General features: G+C 45.5%; 1 protein-coding gene across 4 annotated transcripts in view; it reads right to left on the bottom strand.

Annotated features, from left to right (window-relative positions):
* Positions 1-25,712, bottom strand: part of ALS2CL (ALS2 C-terminal like) — a 212,116-nt gene that overhangs the window by 139,061 nt on the left and 47,343 nt on the right. The window contains exon 1 of one of the 4 annotated variants that reach the window (XM_073677158.1): positions 13,660-13,737. The exons of the other annotated variants lie outside the window; for them this stretch is intronic. The gene's annotated coding sequence lies outside the window, so the exon portion shown is untranslated. Of the gene's footprint in view, positions 1-13,659; positions 13,738-25,712 lie in introns of those variants that run through there. 4 annotated transcript variants of the gene reach the window in all.

Genomic DNA, 25,712 nt, shown 5'->3' with positions numbered 1-25,712 from the left:
AGCAAATCACTGATCGAGAGTGTACCCAAGCATGTAACCAAGCACATCACTGATCGAGAGTGTACCCAAGCATGTAACCGAGCAAAAACTGATCGAGAGCGTACCCAAACAAAACACTGATCGAGAGTGTACCCAAGCATGTAACAGAGCAAAACACTGATCGAGAGTGTACCCAAGCATGTAACCAAGCACATCACTGATCGAGAGTGTACCCAAGCATGTAACCGAGCAAAAACTGATCGAGAGCGTACCCAAACAAAACACTGATCGAGAGTGTACCCAAGCATGTAACAGAGCAAAACACTGATCAAGAGTGTACCCAAGCATGTAACCGAGCAAAACACTGATCGAGAGTGTACCCAAGCATGTAACCGAGCACATCACTGATCGAGAGTGTACCCAAGCATGTAACCGAGCAAAACACTGATCGAGAGTGTACCCAAGCATGTAACCGAGCACATCACTGATCGAGAGTGTACCCAAGCATGTAACCAAGCAAATCACTGATCGAGAGTGTACCCAAGCATGTAACCGAGCAAAACACTGATTGAGAGTGTACCCAAGCATGTAACCGAGCACATCACTGATCGAGAGTGTACCCAAGCATGTAACCGAGCACATCACTGATCGAGAGTGTACCCAAGCATGTAACCGAGCAAAACACTGATCGAGAGTATACCCAAGCATGTAACCGAGCAAAACACTGATCGATTGTGTACCCAAGCATGTAGCCAAGCAAATCACTGATCGAGTGTACCCAAGCATGTAACCGAGCAAAACACTGATCGAGTGTACCCAAGCATGTAACCGAGCAAAACACTGATCGAGTGTACCCAAGCATGTAACCAAGCAAAAACTGATCGAGAGCGTACTCAAACAAAACACTGATCGAGTGTGTACCCAAGCATGTAACCGAGCAAAACACTGATTGAGTGTACCCAAGCATGTAACCGAGCAAAACACTGATCAAGTATGTACCCAAGCATGTAACCGAGCACATCACTGATCAAGTATGTACCCAAGCATGTAACAGAGCAAAACACTGATCGAGAGTGTACCCAAGCATGTAACCGAGCACATCACTGATCGAGAGTGTACCCAAGCATGTAACCGAGCACATCACTGATCGAGAGTGTACCCAAGCATGTAACCGAGCACATCACTGATCGAGAGTGTACCCAAGCATGTAACCGAGCAAAACACTGATCGATTGTATACCCAAGCATGTAGCCAAGCACATCACTGATCGAGAGTGTACCCAAGCATGTAACCGAGCATATCACTGATCGAGAGTGTACCCAAGCATGTAACCGAGCAAAACACTGATCGAGAGTGTACCCAAGCATGTAGCCAAGCAAATCACTGATCGAGTGTACCCAAGCATGTAACCGAGCAAAACACTGATCGAGTGTACCCAAGCATGTAACCGAGCAAAACACTGATCGAGTGTACCCAAGCATGTAACCGAGCAAAAACTGATCGAGAGCGTACTCAAACAAAACACTGATCGAGTGTGTACCCAAGCATGTAACCGAGCAAAACACTGATCAAGTATGTACCCAAGCATGTAACAGAGCAAAACACTGATCGAGAGTGTACCCAAGCATGTAACCGAGCACATCACTGATCGAGAGTGTACCCAAGCATGTAACCGAGCAAAACATTGATCAAGAGTGTACCCAAGCATGTAACCGAGCAAAACACTGATCGAGAGTGTACCCAAGCATGTAACCGAGCACATCACTGATCGAGAGCGTACCCAAGCATGTAACCGAGCACATCTCTGATCAAGAGTGTACCCAAGCATGTAACCGAGCAAAACACTGATCGAGAGTATACCCAAGCATGTAACCGAGCACATCACTGATCGAGAGTGTACCCAAGCATGTAACCGAGCAAAACACTGATCGAGAGTGTACCCAAGCATGTAGCCAAGCACATCACTGATCGAGAGTGTACCCAAGCATGTGTATAATGTTACTCAGTGTAACAATGCATCAATACCATCTATGATATAAGCCTGATAGCCCCGTGCCAGTGGTTCCCAGCTTTCCTGGAGTCCTGAGGGGCATATTTGGGATTATTAGCCTACACATACAGTAGTCCTGGTCTTATATGTGGCAGATTTACCATTCGAGGCCCTAGGAAAGCTGGGTGACCGCCTGTGTGGATGCTGGAATGGCAGCAGTACAGGACCCAGCTTTCCCTGTGTATTATCAGTGATGGTGTAGCAGTGCTGTGGTGGTAGCAGGGCTATAACCGTGGAGATGACGTAGTGGATTGTTGCTTTCTGGTATTTCCTTCCAGTCCACTCCACTTCCCCACCATTAAGAATCCAGATCACTCATCATTTCAAAAATAGTACGTCCGTCCCTTTATTGCATGAACTGAAAATATTTCATCAAACTGAAAGAGATCCTGGGGCCTCGATGCAGGATACATGCAGTCAAACTGCACAGGAGGAGCTGCAGTGTAAAGCATGGGGTAATGATGAAATAGCAGTCTGCACCTTAGAAGCAACAGGAGGTGAATTACAGACTCAAAAGCAATGCACCAAACTAATCTAAGGACACTGATGCTTGCAAAGTCCCAATGGAAGAGTGCTGCAGTGTAAAGCATGGGGATCAAGAAAGCAGCCTGAGCACATGACGATATAGGAGATTGGTTTCCAACAATTTCAGGCTGCAGCTGAAAGACAGAGTCACCACCATGTCCAAAATAGAGCAGTGCAGCACTATATAGCATGGGGGAGATAGCAGCCTTAGCTGCCCATTTAATCAGTAAATACTGATTGGCTGTCTCATTTCCATAGTCCGAAATGGAGCGCAGGCGCAATTCTCAGCATCAATTGTGACAATGGAAACATGGCAGCCGCCGCTCTAACATCCACTTAGAGTGAGATTTCCTGCTAAACTAACACACACATGACTGGGGGTTCATGAGGGGGTCACAAACTTTATACATTGGGAAGGAGATGGCAGAGTAAACTAGCACACACATGACTGTTCATGAGGGGGTCACATACTTTATACATTGGGAAAGGAGATGGCAGAGTTAATTCTCCAGGTAGCGGAGTGGGGATTAGAGAAGATTAATCTGATCTTTAAAACAGGAAGTGTTTGTTGTAAATGATACAGTAAATATTGTCCCAGAGATACAATGTATCACTGCACACACAGGGGGCGTGGCTTCAGTCTCATGGGATTTCACCATCTATTATGTTGATTGTTAGCCCATTTGTCTGACATTATTAATGACGGGAGATGATGACCCCATCAGATTATGACCCTGTTATAATAATATATAATAATAATAATAATATCCTACTCCTTTATAACGTCACTCTGCTATAATATAACCTTGCTGCAATGACATACTGATAGGGAATCTAGATTGTGAGCCCCGATGGGGACAGCGACGATAATGTATGTAAAGCGCTGCGGAATATGTTAGCGCTATATAAAAATAAAGATTATTATTATTATTATATATGACCCCATTATAATGTGCTGTAATATGATTCTGCTATAACCTGACACTTCACTGAAACTTCAAGGACTCACAGAATACAACATTAATAATCAGTAAAAAAAAAAATAGACAAACGATAAATAGGGTGTAAATTCCACACGATGATTTCTAAAACCAGTAATGACACTAATGAGAATAAAAGGACGATCAATGTGATGTCTCTAATAAATACAATGAGATCCGTAACCCCGGCGGCTCATCACAGACAGTGCACATTCACTCAAGAGAACTAATGATAATGACGGCATAAGGTACAGTGTCAGTGAATTCATCTGCTTTATCAGAGCACTTATTCTACGTTCCCTATGTAAAGATTTTTATTATATTCAGTGCAGTAATAAAGTGACAGTGACACATAAAAGTGCACTAGTATGCGGTAAATCGTAGGCAGAAGAAAAGGTCCCCAGTAACTGATCCGCGTCCCCCTGAGCCAGAAGGTGACAGTGAGGGTCAGGGAGTAGTGGCCTCTCCTAGCTGAAGCCAAGGAAGACCCATTCTTGTGCCCAGCATCTGACCAGGTTGCCACCCAAGGAAAACTAGGAGCCAACTATGGCCAGTTCCTCTCCTGAAGGAGGAGAGCAAGGGATCGAGGGTGAGCGGAACCTGACGCCCCCCCGTAAGGGAACTGCACTCTGAGTAGTCCTAGTGACAGGAGGTGACAAACAGGTGAAAAACAATGCATTAAATATTGACGGTCTATCTAGTGTAATATTAGCAGAACTCTAAAAATTCCCTATCCCTTTAGGCCTTTTATACAGTATGGAGGACTATGTGGGGCCATTATACTGTATGGAGGACTATGTGGGGCCATTATACTGTATGGAGGACTATGTGGTGCCATTATACTGTATGGAGGACTATGTGGGGCCATTATACTGTATGGAGGACTATGTGGGGCCTATTATTCTGTATGGAGGACTATGTGGGGCCCATTATACTGTATGGAGCACTATGTGGGGCCATTATACTCTATGGAGGACTATCTGGGCCCATTATACTGTTTGGACGACTATGTGGGCCCATTATACTGTATGGAGGACTATGTGGGCCCATTATACTGTACGGAGGACTATGTGGAGCCATTATACTGTATGGAGGACTATGTGGGGCCATTATACTGTATGGAGGACTATGTGGGCCCATTATACTGTACGGAGGACTATGTGTGGTCATTATACTGTACGGAGGACTATGTGGGGCCCATAATGCCGTATGGAAGACTATGTGGGGCCATTATACTGTATGAAGCACTATGTGGGGCCATTATTCTGTATGGAGGACTATGTGGGACCCATTTTTTCTGTATGGAGGACTATGTGGGGCCCATTATACTGTATGGAGGACTATGTGGGGCCATTATTCTATATGGAGCACTATGTCGGGCCATTATACTGTATGGAGCACTATGTGGGGTCCATTATTCTGTATGTGACCCCGCAATAATGTGACCACCATACTGCTATAATGTAACCCCGCTATAATGTTATGATCCCGTTATAATGTGACCATACTGTTATATAACCCCTCCTCAATATGAGCTTATATAACATAATAAGGCGCAGGAATAATGTGACCTTGTATATTAGTATAGCTACATTATTTATGATAAATATCTACACATATGAAGTGCTGGGGTCCGAGGTCATACACAGCTATAAACCATACAGCTGGCATCAGTCCCATCACCGCACCCACAGGTGCTGATCTGCACGATCATGTCTGAGACCAGGAATTTAATTATCTCCACACCTTCCCCGGGAACCAGTGCCAAACTCAACCAAGACACGTGATACCGAAAACTAGAGATTTAAGGGGAAGGGGGAGGAGGACCACGAGAATGTAGTAAGCAACCGGTCCACATATAAGCAACTGTGACCTATAGAAAGAGAATCCGCTCATCCCTACTGGTATCTATATGTGGTCTATATATGGGGTCTTTACTGGTATCTATAAGGGTGTTTGAATTTCTGTATATACTGCCGACTGTACTGGTATCTATACTGCCAACTATACTAATATTTATATTGCCGAATGTACTGGTATTTATACTGCCAACAGTGCTGGTATCTATACTGCCAACAGTGCTGGTATCTATACTGCCAACTGTACTGGTATTTATACTGACAACTGTACTGGTATCTATACTGCTGACTGTACTGGTATCTATACTGCCAACTGTACTGGTATCTATACTGCCAACTATATTAATATTTATATTGCCGAATGTACTGGTATTTATACTGCCAACAGTGCTGGTATCTATACTGCCAACAGTGCTGGTATCTATACTGCCAACTGTACTGGTATTTATACTGACAACTGTACTGGTATCTATACTGCTGACTGTACTGGTATCTATACTGCCAACTGTACTGGTATCTATACTGCTACCTTTACTAGCATCTACAGTATATAGGTGTCTATTGTGTTGCCTATATTGGCTTCTATATTGGTGTCTGTCCTATAGAGCCCTACAAATTAAGAAGAATTTACAAACTGCATGGAGAACCCACAATATTGAGGCTTGGATCCAGATGCAACAAACTATAACTCAGACTTGCAGGAGCCAAACCATAAGTCACAGCTAAAAGGGACAGTCAGAGAGCGGACCCCGACAGTGGGTTTTACTGTTTCCATGTGATTGGTGTCTATTCCAAGCTTAGTGAGTAGATCTGTGGTATATTTGATACATTGGGCATTAGATTAGACAGAGGATTTGGCTCATTAAGGAAGTTTGATGCATTTTGGTGTCACTTGGTTATATGTTCTGTCTTTAGAGGTACCATTTATGAGTAGGTATAGGCTGGCTACTTTTGGATAACTGATTGAGTGTGCACTGATTGAGCCTACACTCCAACCCTATAATGAACCATGCAATTTAGCTAGGAAGAATGACCACCAGATGAAGCTTTGCAAGCGAAACACAAGTTGGGTCCTTTTCTCCCTGCTTTTCTACCTCACGTCACTTTGACTGTATTACTGTTGCGAGGTTTGTACATGTGCCTACTTCCAGGGGCGTCTACTAATTTTTTGCTATTATTACCAGCCCACATTTATTCCGTTTTTTTCCCCCATCCTATTTGTCTGTGTTCCTGTGATTGTGTTTTAACTATGTGGCTTTATATCAGATTTCACTTCTCCCTTTTGATATGTGTTAGGTAGGAATAGACACCACGGCAGGATCCTATCTGCAGACAGCTGCACCGCGGGAAGGAGCAGAGCAGAATTTGGCGGCAGGAGAATACATCTCCTTAAAGGCAATCTGTCAGTAGGATGAACCCTCCTGAGGTCCTCCAGTTCATAAGAAACGGAATAATAATATGACAAATTGATATTTGCAATCCGATGTCTTATTCCAGAGAAATCCATATTTTCCTTATGTGAAAATTAGCTGTTAAGATCTATGGGCGGGGCATAGATCTCCGTGAGACAAAGTCTCCAAAGATTACTGTAAATGACAGGGAACGTTACCAGTGTGAGACATGTAGATCAGGAGAGCAGACTGTCAGTCATTACTTGTCTCTTGCTGGTAACACCCTCCTGTCATTTAGAATAAGCTTTGGAAGCGGATTCTCAGGGAGATCTATGTCCCGCCCATAGATCTTAACTACTAATTTACATATTAAGAAAAATACGGATTTGTCTGGAATAAGATATTGGATCGCAGATATCAAGATGTCATTTTAATTCAGCTTCTTATGACCTGAGTGCCCATATAGACGGCTCTGGAGGGACGATCCCACTGATAGCTGCTCTCCTTAAAAGCAATCTAAGTACCCAGATACAGATGACTACAGATGAGTTTCTGGCCTGGATAATAATAATATTGTTGCACAGCTCAAAGGACATTGGTTTAGAGGGGAACTATCTACACTAGGTGGCGCTATCCAGATAGCTGTTATTTCAGACAGATAAAAATTGTGGCAGGTAATTGTGAACCATCCTGCAAGGTGATGTAAGCAGCGCTGCGACCCATCAAACAGCTGATGGTCGGGGGGAGTCTGAACCTTCCCGATCCCCTATACTGAGCTTAAGCTATCAACTTAAAAAGGTTGGAAATCCCTACAAGATCCGAGCTATCACTAAAGAACTAGAGGGGAAACTCAGGAAAGTGGGGGAAACGCATCTCCCTCCACCCCCATGATATAACTGCAAACATTCTTAAATATCAATCTATCTATCTATCTATCTATCTATTTATTCCCTATGTCTCTCCATCGCTTCTGATGAATAAGTAAAACCCTGGGGCATTGACCGATTGGTTTGTGCAGCCCTAAAACAATTGCAGTCAATAATGTGTACAGCAGAGATGCTGCCAGCAATGTGCGGACTGTATGGGGTTATCAGTCCTTGTGCCATCCAGTCCAACATAAATGGACGGTCATCAGCCATCGCTCTGGGCAGAGACCCCAGCTCATCATCCTCTGGTTGCATCCAGACCATTCTGCATAGTTCGGGGTGCACATAGCAGACTGTCACTTATCCAGAGTCAGGTGTAACCAGCGTGATTTCCATTTGTAGCATCCCGACCACAGCCTCTCAGATCTCGTTTTTGTGGCGGCAGCAGTTGTCAGATGAGACGTCCACAACATGCACCTATCACTGCAGACAGGGCGGGGAAGTGACAGCGCTGCAGAGAAAACACGTCCAAAATGCCAACATGAACGACTGTCTGACCCCCCCCCCCTCCGCGGGCTGAGATCTGGGGCTGGTGACAGAAAACCAGCTGAGATTTGTAGTTCCAAGTGACAACTGGACATCCTGCATGAACAACAGTATTGCTGGTTATTGTTAGGGCCAGTAACTGTCACAGCCCAGACCTCAATAGTATGGGAGCGATATAAGAGGAGCCGCTACTACTATCAGGAGCGATATAAGAGGAGCCGCTACTACTATCAGGAGCGATATAAGAGGAGCCGCTACTACTATCAGGAGCGATATAAAAGGAGCTGCTACTACTATCAGGAGCGATATAAGAGGAGCCGCTACTACTATCAGGAGCGATATAAAAGGAGCTGCTACTACTATCAGGAGCGATATAAGAGGAGCCGCTACTACTATCAGGAGCGATATAAGAGGAGCCGCTACTACTATCAGGAGCGATATAAGAGGAGCCGCTACTACTATCAGGAGCGATATAAAAGGAGCCGCTACTACTATCAGGAGCGATATAAGAGGAGCCGCTACTACTATCAGGAGCGATATAAGAGGAGCCGCTACTACTATCAGGAGCGATATAAAAGGAGCCGCTACTACTATCAGGAGCGATATAAGAGGAGCCGCTACTACTATCAGGAGCGATATAAGAGGAACCGCTACTACTATCAGGAGCGATATAAAAGGAGCCGCTACTACTATCAGGAGCGATATAAGAGGAGCCGCTACTACTATCAGGAGCGATATAAAAGGAGCCGCTACTACTATCAGGAGCGATAAAAGAGGAGCCGCTACTACTATCAGGAGCGATATAAGAGGAGCCGCTACTACTATCAGGAGCGATATAAGAGGAGCCGCTACTACTATCAGGAGCGATATAAGAGGAGCCGCTACTACTATCAGGAGCGATATAAAAGGAGCCGCTACTACTATCAGGAGCAATATAAGAGGAGCCGCTACTACTATGATGAACGATATAAGAGGAGCCGCTACTACTATTATGAGCGATATAAGAGGAGCCACTGCTACTATCAGGAGCGATATAAGAGGAGCCGCTACTACTATCAGGAGCGATATAAGAGGAGCCGCTACTACTATCAGGAGCAATATAAGAGGAGCCGCTACTACTATGATGAACGATATAAGAGGAGCCGCTACTACTATCATGAGCGATATAAGAGGAGCCACTGCTACTATCAGGAGCGATATAAGAGGAGCCGCTACTACTATCAGGAGCGATATAAGAGGAGCCGCTACTACTATCAGGAGCGATATAAGAGGAGCCGCTATTACTATCAGGAGCAATATAAAAGGAGCCGCTACTACTATCAGGAGCGATATAAGAGGAGCCGCTACTACTATCAGGAGCGATATAAGAGGAGCCGCTACTACTATCAGGAGCGATATGAGGAGCCGCTACTACTATCAGGAGCGATATAAAAGGAGCCGCTACTACTATCAGGAGCGATATAAGAGGAGCCGCTACTACTATCAGGAGCGATATAAGAGGAGCCGCTACTATTATCAGGAGCGATATAAAAGGAGCCGCTACTACTATCAGGAGCGATATAAGAGGAGCCGCTACTACTATCAGGAGCGATATAAAAGGAGCCGCTACTACTATCAGGAGCGATATAAAAGGAGCCGCTACTACTATCAGGAGCGATATAAGAGGAGCCGCTACTACTATCAGGAGCGATATAAAAGGAGCCGCTACTACTATCAGGAGCGATATAAGAGGAGCCGCTACTACTATCAGGAGCGATATAAGAGGAGAAGCTACTACTATCAGGAGCGATATAAGAGGAGCCGCTACTACTATCAGGAGCGATATAAGAGGAGCCGCTACTACTATCAGGAGCGATATAAAAGGAGCCGCTACTACTATCAGGAGCAATATAAGAGGAGCCGATACTACTATGATGAACGATATAAGAGGAGCCGCTACTACTATTATGAGCGATATAAGAGGAGCCGCTGCTACTATCAGGAGCGATATAAGAGGAGCCGCTACTACTATCAGGAGCGATATAAGAGGAGCCGCTACTACTATCAGGAGCAATATAAGAGGAGCCGCTACTACTATGATGAACGATATAAGAGGAGCCGCTACTACTATCATGAGCGATATAAGAGGAGCCACTGCTACTATCAGGAGCGATATAAGAGGAGCCGCTACTACTATCAGGAGCGATATAAGAGGAGCCGCTACTACTATCAGGAGCGATATAAGAGGAGCCGCTACTACTATCAGGAGCGATATAAAAGGAGCCGCTACTACTATCAGGAGCGATATAAGAGGAGCCGCTACTACTATCAGGAGCGATATAAGAGGAGCCGCTACTACTATCAGGAGCGATATAAAAGGAGCCGCTACTACTATCAGGAGCGATATAAGAGGAGCCGCTACTACTATCAGGAGCGATATAAGAGGAACCGCTACTACTATCAGGAGCGATATAAAAGGAGCCGCTACTACTATCAGGAGCAATATAAGAGGAGCCGCTACTACTATCAGGAGCGATATAAAAGGAGCCGCTACTACTATCAGGAGCGATAAAAGAGGAGCCGCTACTACTATTAGGAGCGATATAAGAGGAGCCGCTACTACTATCAGGAGCGATATAAGAGGAGCCGCTACTACTATCAGGAGCGATATAAAAGGAGCCGCTACTACTATCAGGAGCAATATAAGAGGAGCCGCTACTACTATGATGAACGATATAAGAGGAGCCGCTACTACTATTATGAGCGATATAAGAGGAGCCACTGCTACTATCAGGAGCGATATAAGAGGAGCCGCTACTACTATCAGGAGCGATATAAGAGGAGCCGCTACTACTATCAGGAGCAATATAAGAGGAGCCGCTACTACTATGATGAACGATATAAGAGGAGCCGCTACTACTATCATGAGCGATATAAGAGGAGCCACTGCTACTATCAGGAGCGATATAAGAGGAGCCGCTACTACTATCAGGAGCGATATAAGAGGAGCCGCTACTACTATCAGGAGCGATATAAGAGGAGCCGCTATTACTATCAGGAGCAATATAAAAGGAGCCGCTACTACTATCAGGAGCGATATAAGAGGAGCCGCTACTACTATCAGGAGCGATATAAGAGGAGCCGCTACTACTATCAGGAGCGATATAAGAGGAGCCGCTACTACTATCAGGAGCGATATAAAAGGAGCCGCTACTACTATCAGGAGCGATATAAGAGGAGCCGCTACTACTATCAGGAGCGATATAAGAGGAGCCGCTACTATTATCAGGAGCGATATAAAAGGAGCCGCTACTACTATCAGGAGCGATATAAGAGGAGCCGCTACTACTATCAGGAGCGATATAAAAGGAGCCGCTACTACTATCAGGAGCGATATAAAAGGAGCCGCTACTACTATCAGGAGCGATATAAGAGGAGCCGCTACTACTATCAGGAGCGATATAAAAGGAGCCGCTACTACTATCAGGAGCGATATAAGAGGAGCCGCTACTACTATCAGGAGCGATATAAGAGGAGAAGCTACTACTATCAGGAGCGATATAAGAGGAGCCGCTACTACTATCAGGAGCGATATAAGAGGAGCCGCTACTACTATCAGGAGCGATATAAAAGGAGCCGCTACTACTATCAGGAGCAATATAAGAGGAGCCGATACTACTATGATGAACGATATAAGAGGAGCCGCTACTACTATTATGAGCGATATAAGAGGAGCCGCTGCTACTATCAGGAGCGATATAAGAGGAGCTGCTACTACTATCAGGAGCGATATAAGAGGAGCCGCTACTACTATCAGGAGCAATATAAGAGGAGCCGCTACTACTATGATGAACGATATAAGAGGAGCCGCTACTACTATCATGAGCGATATAAGAGGAGCCACTGCTACTATCAGGAGCGATATAAGAGGAGCCGCTACTACTATCAGGAGCGATATAAGAGGAGCCGCTACTACTATCAGGAGCGATATAAGAGGAGCCGCTACTACTATCAGGAGCGATATAAAAGGAGCCGCTACTACTATCAGGAGCGATATAAGAGGAGCCGCTACTACTATCAGGAGCGATATAAGAGGAGCCGCTACTACTATCAGGAGCGATATAAGAGGAGCCGCTACTACTATCAGGAGCGATATAAGAGGAGCTGCTACTACTATCAGGAGCGATATAAGAGGAGCTGCTACTATCAGTGTCGCACTCAGTTCACACAAACATGTAAAAAATTGTCTCATTTTCCGCCAGAAAAAAAAAAGGACGATTTCTCTCATATATCAGCAGTGAATAACATTTACAAGACCGAGCATTTACTGATGTTAATAATGGCAATGTGTCTCTAACATCAGATGCTATATGGTCGATCCGTAGAGGATCTGACTATTTTTGCGCCCCATAGACATGAATAGGCAAATCTTAACCCAATAGAATAACGTTGGTCCAGGTGCTGCCTGTGTGATGTCAGGTATCTTTACACACAGAACTTGGGCCAAGTATACGCTTATGTGAACTGAGCCTTAAAGCCCCGCACACATTAGACTAATGTCAGGTGAACCCGCCGATATCGATGTGTTCAGCTAATGGTCTAATGTGTATGGGGGCGACCGATGGTCGGGAGAGATGTCAATCAAGCATGTCCAATATAAGGACAGCAAATCCCATTATTCTCCCAGAGACAAGACACCGGCCGACACGGTAACCAGCGGCCGTCTCATAGAGAACACAGGAGCGCTCGGCAAAACAAGGGCTCCGGGAGCAATACATGATATTCCCCTGTCCTACAGCCGCCTCCCCAGTAATGGCTGATAACAGGGAGTAATAGACTGTACTCCCCCAGGAATGGCTGATAACAGGGAGTAATAGATTGTAGTCTTCTGTCCTACAGTCACCTCTCTACAGCAAGGTCTGATAACAGGGAGTAATAGACTGTACTCCCCCAGGAATGGCTGATAACAGGGAGTAATAAACTGTACTCCCCCAGGAATGGCTGATAACAGGGAGTAATAGATTGTAGTCTTCTGTCCTGCAGTCGCCTCTCTCCCGTAAGGTCTGATAACAGAGAGCACTAGCCTGTATAACTATAACTCTCATCCATGCTGTTTTGCACTCTGGTTAGTTTACAGCTGCAGGAATTGAACCCCGACCCTCGTAGGTCAGAGAGGAGGAGCCAAGTCGTCTGAGGGGGAGGAGCTTTTCATTGTGTAGCATAATGTTGGGGGTTGTAGTCTGCTTGGCCAGTTGGGAGTCCTACTGCTCCTGGGGGATACACTATAATCTGGACTCCGCCCAGCGGCTGATGACATCACACCGTGTGGACTCCTGTGTATTACACCCCTGTGACGTCACTCCTCCCCGCGCTCCCCCGGAGCTGCCCCGCTCCCCGCAGTCTCCGCTGTTTACTCCTCGCGCTGTAAATATTGATACAAAGTAACAGAATGTAACAGAAGGTAACAGTCCTCAGACTCCTCACCGCCCTCCGCTCCTGCCGGTGACACAGGGAGAAAGTGTTCACACTGCTGCACACACCCAGCACACCCCACACCCAGCACACCCCACACCCCACGTCACTCCCTCCTCCCAGGCAGGCAGCCATTTACCCTGTGTGTGCCAGAGGCTTTCCGCCGTCCATGGCCAGCGAGGGGCCCCTGAGGGCCAGTGTGAATTAGGCTCTGTTTCAGCTCTTGACACAATGTCTCATCTCAGGTATTTAGGATCAGAGTGGACTCCAGAGACAGAGATCAGACCATTTCTACAATTATAGGGGGCAGGCACATCTCTAAAAGTGGAAGAAGGACCCCATAATTATCACCACTGGAGGGACCCCCCGAGCCACAGCCTGTCACTGAAGACCCTTTGTTTCCTCACCTGCCCAGTTCTTGTGGAGGGAGACAGAGGGGCAAGAAGATCCCAAAGACCCCCACATCCCCTAACCTTCCATCACTGTACATATAATAATGGGGTTTTTTTGTCCCATGGCCACAGGATAGGGGATAATTGCTAATTGCTGGGGGTCCGACCCCTGGGACCTCCACCAACCTTGAGGTCGTTGCTCTGTGATGTATTCATTTTTCTCCATTGAATGGTGCAGGGGGGCATGCCACCGTCACTACCCTTGTGACCCATTTTCTTGGTCCCAGAGCCCCTTTCTCGGTATCATTGATGGTTCCAGCAGTCGGACCCCCATAGATCAACAAGTTACCCCCCTAAACTAACTTTGTTTGGGGTCAGGGATATGACCCTTTGATCATAACATTATAGGGATGATCATAGGACTATTATAGGGGTGCAGAGACAGCAGCATTATCAGTTACCTGTTCTGTGTGAGGGGCCCTTTTGCACATTTCATATGGGGCCCCGGGAGCTTCAAGTTAGTGTGCAATAACCACTATTATCATACAACCCATATTATCCCATCTGCCGGCCCATTCTCCTTACTTCCCTGTGTCAGTCTACACTGTGGCTGTAGAATTCCATTCACAATCGAGAAAGCTATATATGTATACATATATAATCTACTGTAGACCTATAAGTGTCACTATAGATCTATACGCCTCACTATTTCTGTACTGTAGTTCTAGAATGCTATTTTTTTTGACTTTCGATTAAAGCCGTAATATATAATGTACTGATGTGAGTTATGCGGCTGTACTGGGTGCTATGTATTCGCAGCTTCAGAGTTTCTCCCTCCCCCCAGGACTATATTGAGCCGCTCACACAAATAGCAGTGAGCGCTCATAACTGTCGCCCAAAATTAGATCCCCCGAGGCTCACACAGCGACAAAGACACAAAGGACGCCTATCCCAGACAAAGCCCCTCTGTCCTCCTGACCCATTATAAACTCCTCCCGAAATCATCATCTGAACATTGTTTATTAAACAATAAAACAACCAATGTGCACGATAAACTGTATGGACTGATATTAACCCTTACACGGAGTAAATCACAGCTCATCGTGGTACTGGGTGTCTGATCCCCACAAGATATTTATAACCTATCCCAAAGGATATGTCATCGATACCTGGGCCAGGACAAATCCTTTAACTACAATGGAGCATATGCAAAAAGTGACAAGAGACCCTGGTGCAAACATCGACCATTCTTCTACAAATAACAGACATTCTGTCAGACCTACAACAGATCCCGGGAGCATCCGAGCACTTCCTGCAATGCAAAAGTATGTTGCTGCAATGTATCATTTATTAACCTGCGGGGGAAACCTGCACCAAGATTTTTCAAAGAAAAGAAGTTGAAAATAAAGATCCAAGTGTAGAGGTTTTTTTTTTAGGTGAAATAATTTGGGCTGATTAATTTCATTACATAGGTTTCTGGGAAACGTAGATTCATCACTAAGATGCAAAACTTTGAATCCACTGTTGAACAGAGAAAAAACGGTAACAAAGTAAGCACTAGCAAGACTTTATACATACAGACATACATAAGATTCTGTCTGCAGCCACCACTAGGGGGAGCTCCCTGTATACAGAGATACATGATAAGATTCTGTCTGCAGTCACCACTAGGGGGAGCTCCCTGTATACAGATATACATAAGATTCTGTCTGCAGCCACCACTAGGGGGAGCTCCCTGTATACAGAGATACAGGATAAGATCCTGTCTGCAGCCACCACTAGGGGGAGCTCCCTGTATACAGAGATACATGATAAGATCCTGTCTGCAGCCACCACTAGGGGGAGCTCCCTGTATATAGAGATACATGATAAGATCCTGTCTGTAGCCACCACTAGGGGGAGCTCCCTGTATGCAGAGATACATGATAAGATTCTGTCTGCAGCCACCACTAGGGGGAGCTCCCTGTATACAGAGATACATGATAAGATCCTGTCTGCAGTCACCACTAGGGGGAGCTCCCTGTATACAGAGATACATGATAAGATTCTGTCTGCAGCCTCCACTAGGGGGAGCTCCCTGTGTACAGAGATACATGATAAGATTCTGTCTGCAGTCACCACTAGGGGGAGCTCCCTGTATACAGAGATACATGATAATGACGCGCCCCTGGGCCTGTGTCGCGCTGCGTTGCGCAGGCGGGAGCTTACCCGGAGCCGGATCTGTTGAGGGTTGTAGTCTCGTGGCGGTGACCCGGTCCGTGCCCAGGGAGTCAGACTAAGTGGCGCTGTATCAGCGGTAGATGTAGGACGACTACGCCACCCGTTGAATGCAGCTATGGAGCTGCCGCTGCAGGGCAGACCGCTGAGGCCGGTGGTAGGATAGTGCAGCGTAGATGGTATAACCCCCAACGGGAGGGGTATGGCCTCAGGGCACCCGACGTGGATGATGGGGGTAGCAGGAATCACTCAGAGACGCTGCGGTGTGATTCAGGGTCTTTACTGGTGACAAAGATAGACCCTCCCGGAGTACTGGCTAGCGATCGGGGCCTGGTCAGTCCTTGAGCAGATGGGATCTCCCCTGGCCAGGCGGAGTTGTAGGCCTCCCAAACTGACTGTACTCTTCTGGCTACCTTGCTAGAGGCGGGTATAAGTAGCCCACGTCCCTGAGTGTACCGTGTGGTGCTCACCCGTATGGCCGGTGACTCGGGGCCTTCTAGTAGCTTCCACTCCATGACGGCGGTGCTGGTCCCATGCGTGTGACCGTGCCTTCGGGTTTCTTGGCCAGAGGACCTGAAATCCCCTGCCTGACGGATTCTGCTGCTGGGTAGGAGTTAGTCCCCACAGCCTCGGACTCCGGGTCCGGTAAGAAATCTTCTTAGTCAGGGCGAGCTCTGCAGCTGCCAGCCCCTGACTCCTTGTAGCACTGCTCCCACAGAGCTCCTGTTGTTTCTTCCTATGCTGCTTCTCTTCTCTACTTCTGGCATGGCCCAGGAGCTGGGCCCAGCCGGAGCCACAGCTCCCTGTCAGCCCTCCTGGCTGCACTCTCCCTCTGAACTCTCTAACCCTGCCTCAGCCCCAGGTTTATACAGGGGAAGTTCTTCCCCTCCCAGGACTGGGCAGGAGGTGTGGCATGCATAAGATTCCTGACCAAGAGACCTTCCACCTGCTCTCAGACATAACATTGCTTGTTACTGTGCAAACCAGACCCCTGGGGTGCCACATTCCCCCCTAGTGAAATTTAGTACTCCGGGACTAAACATATTTTTAGAAAAACATAACAAGGTATAAACAATAATAATACAATAAGAAAAACACATAAAGATGGTTACGGCGTGTCCGCAACCGGGTGCAGTCTTTGAAGAAAACAAAGGTGTCCATTTCACCAAAACAGGGAGACGTAACCAGGTAGGGGTCTGTCCTGCCCCGAGTCCTTAACAGTCTTTTAGTCCATTCCTGGGTTACGCTCCAACCAATGGTACAAGGATTCCCGGTAAATCCACCAAGGACTCCTAAAAATAACTAGAAACACATAATTATTTACAGGATATGGCCGCTCTCAGTCCTCGGCCAGTGGGGATAAGGAATGGCTGCTCACAGTCCTCAGCCTGGTAAGGGATAGGGACACACGGGAACAATTCACTAGTCCCAACGGGGACCATATTTTAATTACCAGCAGTTCTTGTACCCTTACGGGTAACTATTTACAGCTCTTTATTCACGCTACTTCCCTTCAGTAGCTATGTCCTCTTTGTGCTCCCTCCTGAGGGTAGTCCTCAGACCCGTCCGGGTCCTCTTGGCTTTCCTCGTATTGGTAGTACTGCAGCTCCTCCTCGGTTAGCTGGGTTAGTATCTCTGCGACAGTCCTCCTCCCAGGTGGCCAGGACTTTACCCCCCTTTGGGCTGCCCCGGTTAATTGGGCCACCAGGATGCTCACTTTTTGCTCCTCTTTGAGGGGATACACCTGGAAGAGGCTATCCAGCTTTTCTCTAAAGTCATGCAGGGTATGTGACTCCCCTGAGTACTGGGGTAGCCAGGCTGCCCCCGGGATATAGGGCATGGTGAAAGGCATGACCGCAGCAGCGGTGGCGCTGGCTGTGGCAGTGAAGCTCTCCGTATCCAACATCCTCCTCCCCCCTAGTGGACCGTGGCCTACCTTGCGATGATCCTCTTCCGTGGGCCGCGGCTCCGCAGTGGATCGTCAGGGTTGAGGACCTTCCGTCGCGCTCCTGTGACGTCGGCGTCTGCTGGGCTCCTTCCAGGACCTTACGCAACGTCCGGACGTGAGGCGGGGCTTCAGTTCTCGCGCGCTTTCGGAGTCCACGCCCCTCTTCTTCCCGCGCGGCGTCTTCAAGATGGCGTCCAACGGCGGGAAAACTCCACGGAAGGCGGGAAGAAGGCTGAAAATGGCGCCGGATGGCGGGAATCTTCACCGATGGCGGGAAGAAGGCTGAAGATGGCGCCGGATGGCGGGAATCTTCACCGATGGTAAGTTTAAAAGTCTCTTTTTTCAGGCACGCAGTACCCGGTGGTTGCGGGCACGGAATCCTGCCGACTACGCCAAAAGTTGACGCGCCCCTGGGCCTGTGTCGCGCTGCGTTGCGCAGGCGGGAGCTTACCCGGAGCCGGATCTGTTGAGGGTTGTAGTCTCGTGGCGGTGACCCGGTCCGTGCCCAGGGAGTCAGACTAAGTGGCGCTGTATCAGCGGTAGATGTAGGACGACTACGCCACCCGTTGAATGCAGCTATGGAGCTGCCGCTGCAGGGCAGACCGCTGAGGCCGGTGGTAGGATAGTGCAGCGTAGATGGTATAACCCCCAACGGGAGGGGTATGGCCTCAGGGCAGCCGACGTGGATGATGGGGGTAGCAGGAATCACTCAGAGACGCTGCGGTGTGATTCAGGGTCTTTACTGGTGACAAAGATAGACCCTCCCGGAGTACTGGCTAGCGATCGGGGCCTGGTCAGTCCTTGAGCAGATGGGATCTCCCCTGGCCAGGCGGAGTTGTAGGCCTCCCAAACTGACTGTACTCTTCCGGCTACCTTGCTAGAGGCGGGTATAAGTAGCCCACGTCCCTGAGTGTACCGTGTGGTGCTCACCCGTATGGCCGGTGACTCGGGGCCTTCTAGTAGCTTCCGCTCCATGACGGCGGTGCTGGTCCCATGCGTGTGACCGTGCCTTCGGGTTTCTTGGCCAGAGGACCTGAAATCCCCTGCCTGACGGATTCTGCTGCTGGGTAGGAGTTAGTCCCCACAGCCTCGGACTCCGGGTCCGGTAAGAAATCTTCTCAGTCAGGGCGAGCTCTGCAGCTGCCAGCCCCTGACTCCTTGTAGCACTGCTCCCACAGAGCTCCTGTTGTTTCTTCCTATGCTGCTTCTCTTCTCTACTTCTGGCATGGCCCAGGAGCTGGGCCCAGCCGGAGCCACAGCTCCCTGTCAGCCCTCCTGGCTGCACTCTCCCTCTGAACTCTCTAACCCTGCCTCAGCCCCAGGTTTATATAGGGGAAGTCCTTCCCCTCCCAGGACTGGGCAGGAGGTGTGGCATGCATAAGATTCCTGACCAAGAGACCTCCCACCTGCTCTCAGACATAACATTTCTTGTTACTGTGGAAACCAGACCCCTGGGGTGCCACAATAAGATCCTGTCTGCAGCCACCACTAGGGGGAGCTCCCTGTATACAGAGATACATGATAACATCCTGTCTGCAGTCACCACTAGGGGGAGCTCCCTGTATACAGAGATACATGATAATGTGTCTTCCTATGTTGTGCTGCCACTGCTCATTAGTGCTCTGGCTTCTGGATTATTAGTAATGCTGTGATTCAGTCCAAATATTTTTCCTCCAGAGCACTGGTCGTCCAAAAGTTCCTGAAAAAAAAGGACTGCGCAGCTGAGATCTCGTTGTCAGCCAACGACCCAGGTGCCAGAGCAATGCTGATCCATCAGTAACAGTGATGAAGCATTATATACCTGTCTGGGAAAACCCCAGTATTGACCATTGGGGCGGCGTATTGTTATATTCCTCATTTCCTGCTCATGATATTAATACAGTACTTTACCATTTGCTGAATATCATATAATACAAGACGTCGTGTCACTAATACACATATAATTATATACAGGAGATTCCCAAGATGTACAAGGTGCACATTTATAATTACAGTGTTATTTAACCCCCCTCCCCCCCCCCCTTGGCATTTTTCGTGTTTTGCTGCCTCACAACCTGGAATTTCTGTTTTTTTGAGGGTTTGTATCAGTTCATGTAAAGAACGTGCCGACAACTGGGAACATTTGTTTTTCTTTCTGTTGTGAAGCAAACAACAAATATGACAAAATAACTGAAAACTCCAGTGTGCATAACTATTCACCCCCCTAAAGTCAGTACTTTGTGGAGCCTCCTTTTGCAACAATTACAGCTGTAATTCACTTAAGATAAGTGAGCTTTCCACATCTGGCCATTGGGATTTTTGCCCAATCCACAAGGCAAAACTTCTCCAGCTCCTTCACAGGAGATGGTTTCCTCTGGTGAACAGCGATCTTCACGTCTGGTCACAGATTCTCCATTGGATTCAGGTCTGGGCTGTGACTCGGCCGCTCCAGAACATTTCCACGTTTCCCCTTACACCACTCGAGTGTTGCTTTAGCAGTATGCTTTGGGTCATTGTCTTCGTCCCAGTCTCATATCACTGACAGACGGAAACAGATTTTGCTCAAGAATATCGCTGTATTTCGCACCATCCATCTTCCCCTCGACTCGGACCATTTTCCCTGTCCCTGCTGCCGATAAACATCCCCACAGCATGATGCTGCCTCCACCATGTTTCACTGTGGGGATGGTGTTCTTGGGGTGATGAGCTGAGTTGATTTGGCACCAGACATAGTGTTTCCCTTTGTGGCCAAAAGGTTAAATTTTGGTCTCATCTGATTACAGCATCTTCCTCCATACATTTGGGGAGTCTCCCACATGTCTTTTGGTAAACTTGAAACGAGCGTTACAATTTTTGTGTGTAAGTAAAGGCTTTTTTTTTGCCCACTCATCCATAAAGGCCATCTCTATGGAGTGTACAGCTTACTGTAGTCATATGGACAGGTACTTCAGTCTCTGCTGCTTGGGAACTCTGCAGCTCTTTTAGGGTTACCTTTGGTCTCTGTGCTGCCTCTCTGATTAATGCCTTCCTTGCCAGGGCTGAGAGTTTTGGTGGGCGCCCTCTCATGGCAGGTTTGTTGTGGTACCATGTTCTTTCCATTTGATGATAAGGGATTTGATGGAGCTCCTGGGATCATCAGAGATTGGGAGATTTTTTTATAACCCAACCCTGACTTGTACTTCTCAACAACTTGTACCTGATTTGTTTGGAGATCTCATTGGTCTTCATGGTGTTGTTTGGAGATCTCCTTGGTCTTCAAGGTGTTGTTTGGAGATCTCCTTGGTCTTCGAGGTGTTGTTTGGAGATCTCCTTGGTCTTCATGGTGTTGTTTGGAGATCTCCTTGGCCTTCATGGTGTTGTTTGGAGATCTCCTTGGTCTTCATGGTGTTGTTTGGAGATCTCCTTGGCCTTCATGGTGTTGTTTGGAGATCTCCTTGGTCTTCAAGGTGTTGTTTGGAGATCTCCTTGGTCTTCATGGTGTTGTTTGGAGATCTTCTTGGTCTTCAAGGTGTTGTTTGGAGATCTCCTTGGTCTTCAAGGTGTTGTTTGGAAATCTCCTTGGTCTACATGGTGTTGTTTGGTTAATGGTGCCTCTTGTGTTGCCGCCTTTGTGGTCTTTCAGAAAAGGTAAAGTGTACTGTATTGAAATATATACAGTAGACACCCAGGTTATACCAGCTGTACATATATAATTATATACAAAAGATGCCTATGTTATACCAGCTGTACATATTTAATTATATCCAGGAGATGCCCATGTTATACCAGCTGTACTTATATAATTATATACAAAAGATGCCTATGTTATACCAGCTGTAGTTATATAATTATATACAAAAGATGCCCAGGTTATACCAGCGGTACATAAATAATTATATATAGGAGATGCCTAGGTTATACCAGCTGTACATTTATAATTATATATAGGAGATACCCAGGATATAAAAGCTATATATATATAATTATATACAGAACATGCCTATGTTATATCAGCTGTAGATATATAATTATATATTATAAATCCATGTTATACCAGATGTACATATATAAGTGTATCCATGAGATACCAGGTTATACCAGCTGTATATATATAATTATATTCAGGAGATGCCCAGGTTATACCAGCTGTATATATATAATTATATTCAGGAGATGCCCAGGTTATACCAGCTGCACATACATAATTATATACAGGAGATGCCCAGGTTATACCAGCTGTACATATATAATTATATACAGGAGATGCCCAGGTTATAGCAGATGTACATATATAATTATATACAGGAGATGCCCAGGTTATAGCAGATGCACATATATAATTGTATACAGGAGATGCCCAGGTTATAGCAGATGTACATATATAATTATATACAGGAGGTGCCCAGGTTATACCAGCTGTACATATATAATTATATTAAGGAGATGCCCAGGTTATACCAGCTGTACATATCTAATTATATACAGGAGATACCCAGGTTATACCAGCTGTACATATATAATTATATGCAGGAGATGCACAGGTTATACCAGCTGTACATATATAATTATGTACAGGAGATTCCCAGGTTATACCGGCTGTACATATATAATTATATACAGGCGATGCCCAGGTTATACCGGCTGTACATATCTAATTATATACTGGAGATGCCCAGGTTATACCAGCTGTACATATATAATTATATACAGGCGATGCCCAGGTTATACCAGCTGTACATATATAATAGTATACAGGAGATGTCCAGGTTATACCGGCTGTACATATATAATTGTATACAGGAGATACCCAGGTTATACCAGCTGTACATATATAATTATATACAGGAGATGCCCAGGTTATACCAGCTGTACATATATAATTATATACAGGAGATGCCCATGTTATACTGGCTCTACATATATGATTATATACAGGAGATGCCCAGGTTATACCAGCTGTACATATCTAATTATATACAGGAGATGCCCAGGTTATACCAGCTGTACATATATAATTATATACAGGAGATGCCCAGATTATACCGGCTCTACATATATGATTATATACAGGAGATGCCCAGGTTATACCAGCTGTACATATCTAATTATATACAGGAGATGCCCAGGTTATACCAGCTTTACATATATAATTATATACAGGAGATGTCCAGGTTATACCAGCTGTACATATATAATTATATACAGGAGATGCCCAGGTTACACCGGCTGTACATATATAATTATATACAGGAGATGCCCAGGTTATACCAGCTGTACATATCTAATTATATACAGGAGATACCCAGGTTACACCGGCTGTACATATATAATTATATACAGGAGATTCCCAGGTTATTCCAGCTGTACATATATAATTATATACTGGAGATGTCCAGGTTATACCAGCTGTACATATCTAATTATATACAGGAGATGCCCAGGTTATACCTGCTGTACATATATAATTATATACAGGAGATTCCCAGGTTATACCGACTGTACATATATTATATACAGGAGATGCCCAGGTTATACCAGCTGTACATATATAATTATATACAGGAGATACCCAGGTTATACCAGCTGTACATATATAATTATATGCAGGAGATGCACAGGTTATACCAGCTGTACATATATAATTATGTACAGGAGATTCCCAGGTTATACCGGCTGTACATATATAATTATATACAGGCGATGCCCAGGTTATACCGGCTGTACATATCTAATTATATACAGGAGATGCCCAGGTTATCAGGTTATACCAGCTGTACATATATAATTATATACAGGCGATGCCCAGGTTATACCAGCTGTACATATATAATAGTATACAGGAGATGTCCAGGTTATACCGGCTGTACATATATAATTGTATACAGGAGATACCCAGGTTATACCAGCTGTACATATATAATTATATACAGGAGATGCCCAGGTTATACCAGCTGTACATATATAATTATATACAGGAGATGCCCATGTTATACTGGCTCTACATATATGATTATATACAGGAGATGCCCAGGTTATACCAGCTGTACATATCTAATTATATACAGGAGATGCCCAGGTTATACCAGCTGTACATATATAATTATATACAGGAGATGCCCAGATTATACCGGCTCTACATATATGATTATATACAGGAGATGCCCAGGTTATACCAGCTGTACATATCTAATTATATACAGGAGATGCCCAGGTTATACCAGCTTTACATATATAATTATATACAGGAGATGTCCAGGTTATACCAGCTGTACATATATAATTATATACAGGAGATGCCCAGGTTACACCGGCTGTACATATATAATTATATACAGGAGATGCCCAGGTTATACCAGCTGTACATATCTAATTATATACAGGAGATACCCAGGTTACACCGGCTGTACATATATAATTATATACAGGAGATGCCCAGGTTATTCCAGCTGTACATATATAATTATATACTGGAGATGTCCAGGTTATACCAGCTGTACATATATAATTATATACAGGAGATGCCCAGGTTATACCTGCTGTACATATATAATTATATACAGGAGATTCCCAGGTTATACCGACTGTACATATATTATATACAGGAGATGCCCAGGTTATACCAGCTGTACATATATAATTATATACAGGAGATACCCAGGTTACACCGGCTGTACATATATAATTATATACAGGAGATGCCCAGGTTATACCAGCTGTACATATATAATTATATACTGGAGATGTCCAGGTTATACCAGCTGTACATATATAATTATATACAGGAGATGCCCAGGTTATACCAGCTGTACATATATAATTATATACAGGAGATGCCCAGGTTATTCCATCTGTACATATATAATTATATACTGGAAATGTCCAGGTTATACCAGCTGTACATATATAATTATATACAGGAGATGCCCAGGTTATACCAGCTGTACATATATAATTATATACAGGAAATGCACAGGTTATACCAGCTGTACATATATTATATACAGGAGATGCCCAGGATATACTAGCTGTACATATATAATTATATACAGGAGATGCCCAGGTTATACCAGCTGTACATATATAATTATATACAGGCGATGCCCAGGTTATACCAGCTGTACATATATAATTGTATACAGGAGATGCCCAGGTTATACCTGCTGTACATATATAATTATATACAGGAGATGCCCAGGTTATACCAGCTGTACATATATAATTATATACAGGAGATGCCCATGTTATACCAGCTGTACATATATAATTATATACAGGAGATGCCCAGGTTATACCAGCTGTACATTTATAATTATATACAGGCGATGCCCAGGTTATACCAGCTGTACATTTATAATTATATACAGGCGATGCCCAGGTTATACCAGCTGTACATATATAATTGTATACAGGAGATGCCCAGGTTATACCTGCTGTACATATATAATTATATACAGGAGATGCCCAGGTTATACCAGCTGTACATATATAATTATATACAGGCGATGCCCAGGTTATACCAGCTGTACATATATAATTGTATACAGGAGATG

Source organism: Phyllobates terribilis, unplaced genomic scaffold (assembly GCF_046119375.1).
Source record: "Phyllobates terribilis strain yellow unplaced genomic scaffold, ASM4611937v1 Scaffold_4__5_contigs__length_816908805, whole genome shotgun sequence".
NCBI classification, from domain to species: Eukaryota; Metazoa; Chordata; class Amphibia; order Anura; family Dendrobatidae; genus Phyllobates; species Phyllobates terribilis.
Note: the sequence above shows the minus strand (reverse complement) of the source record. Positions and strands in the feature narration are given on the sequence as shown.